Source organism: Octopus bimaculoides, chromosome 9, assembly GCF_001194135.2.
Source record: "Octopus bimaculoides isolate UCB-OBI-ISO-001 chromosome 9, ASM119413v2, whole genome shotgun sequence".
Taxonomy (NCBI): domain Eukaryota; kingdom Metazoa; phylum Mollusca; class Cephalopoda; order Octopoda; family Octopodidae; genus Octopus; species Octopus bimaculoides.
In genome coordinates, this window is record NC_068989.1 from 54,068,837 (window position 1) to 54,071,449 (window position 2,613).

Consider the following 2,613-nt stretch of genomic DNA (forward strand, 5'->3'; position numbering starts at 1 on the left):
TATATATATATATATATATATATATATATTTATATATATTTATATATATACATATACATATACACACATACATACATATATATATGTGTGTGTGTGTGTGTGTGTGTGCCTGTTTATCCCTCCAGCATCGCTTGAAAACCGATGTTCGTATGTTTACGTTCCTGTAACCTAAGGTTCGGCAAAGGAAACCGAAACTAAAACTGGCGGAAACTGAAAGAAGCCTGTCGTAAATATACCCTTTTACTTCTGCCAAATATTAATAATAATGATAATAATCTATCTATCTATCTATCTATCTATCTATCTATCTATCCGTTTGTTGAAATAAATATTGTTAGATTTCGGGATGGTCATTTAAAATTTTCTTTTTTTCTTTCTTTTTGCGAAATAAACACCCGCACTATATATTCGGGATATGGAAAGTGTGGCTGAAGAGATCACAGACAATGGACATCATTTGAAATAAGAACAGTAATAAACGAGTGAAGAACGACTGTATAGTGCGTGTGTTTATATACATATAAGAAGGATAACCACTAGGTGGACATCCAGTATGCAAGATGTAGACCCCATATGGTCTGATCACTAAGAAAAGATTGTTCTCAAGAAAATTCACCAAGTGACCTGATCTGAGATCGTGTGCTTAAACACAAACAATTGCAGCGTGGAAGGGTGTTTATAAGTCATTAAAAAACACAAAAAACCGTTAGTTTCTCTTCAACATTTAAATTTAATTTGCCAAAATATTTTCGTCGGTTTGAGACCGCAACCTGTTCACTGACGCCGGTCAGTTTATCAGTAGGCCTTTTAAGAGCCTTACGGCGTAAATTACGATCGATTTATTTGATCAAAAGAGAAATCAAATCGATGTTACAATCGTTTTCGTAAATCGTAATTTTGGGGCAATGTTTAATCTTTTATCTTTTACTTTTTTCAGTCACTAGACTGCGACCATGTTGGGACACTGACTTGAAGAACGTTTAGGCGAATGAATCGGCCCCCAACATTCATTTGTTTAAAGCTTTATACTTATTCTATCATCCGCACTTGCGAACCGCTATGTAACGAGACGTAAACACCCCAACACACATCGTCAAGTGGCGGTGGGGGACAAAGTACACACACACACACACACACACACACACACACACACACACACACACACACACACAAACACACATGTATATATACATATATATGCAAAGGGCTTCTTTCAATTTCCGTCTTCTAAATCCACTCTGAAGGCTTTGGCCGGTCTAAAGTTATAGAAGAAGGCACTTGCCTAAATTGCAATGCAGTGGAACTGAACTTGGAACCGTGTCGTTGGGAAGGCAGTTTCTTACCACACAGCCACACTTGCGCCTGTGGAATAACAATATATGAGGCATATATTGAATCTCTTGCGCGACATAAGGCATGCAATAAATAACGTTTGTTTATGGAAATTATTATAGCATCGATTTGAGTTCTCTTTTCCTGTGTGTGTGTGTGTGTGTGTGTGCACGCACGCGTGTGCATGTGCTTGCGGGTGTGTGTGTGTGTGTGTGTGTCTGTACTTGTGCGTACAGACGTGCAAATATATGTATGCATGTTGATGGACATAAATCATATATGTATATACATATATATGTATATACATAAATATGTATATACATATATATGTATATACATACATACATACATACATACATACATATATATAATATATATCCTAATATATAGTATATACCTTAATATCCTGATAATAATATAGGAAATAAACTCTTAGTGATGATTTTGAGCATTAAAATCGCGAGAGCGCTGGATGTGGTTTTTAGTTATGTAAAGGCATTCTCTATTTTTTAAACCATTTTTGCCAGGGAGAAAACGCGACACCTATTGCCCTTTGATCTTATAGGATCCAGAAGACTCCAATGAATGAGGAAGAAAGGATGTCATCTTGAATATGAGGCCCAGTCTAAATACTCCTAAACAGAAGAAATTCCTCTGTAAATCTACCAAAGTCTCAGAAAAGTTTAGTGCACCAACGAAGAAATCAGAATATCAAGAACCAGAAGAAATACCATTAGTCATCTCGTTCATTTCTCTTACACTTCCACCAATCGACTGCTCTGGGTTGGTACTTTACTTTATCGACCCTGGATGGATGAAAGATAGAGTTAAAATCAATGGAATTCGAAGCGCAGATAGCCGAATCAGATGTGTGAAGGCAATATATTCAGCACTCTATCAAACCTGTAAATTCGCCGAATTTAAACACTATACTTTTCGGTGTCGCCTTGTAACTAACTAATAAATCAGTATTTAGTAACATCCCATCACATACGCAAACACGTTTCAAGATCATGTTGAGGGCGACTTCAAACAAACAATTTTCAGGAGCTGGAAAAAAAGCCTTTTTGATATTTCTTTTTATATTCAAATGCCGCCGTTGTCGACTTTGCCTTTCATTATTTCGGGGTCAATAAAATAAGTACCAGTTAAGTACTGGTGTCAATGTAATCGATTTGGCCCCTTCTCGTAAATTGCAGGCCTTGTGTCAAAATTTGAAATCGATATTTCGTTTTTTATATTTTTGCAATAATTAACTTGTGTCTCTGTATATTCGAAGAT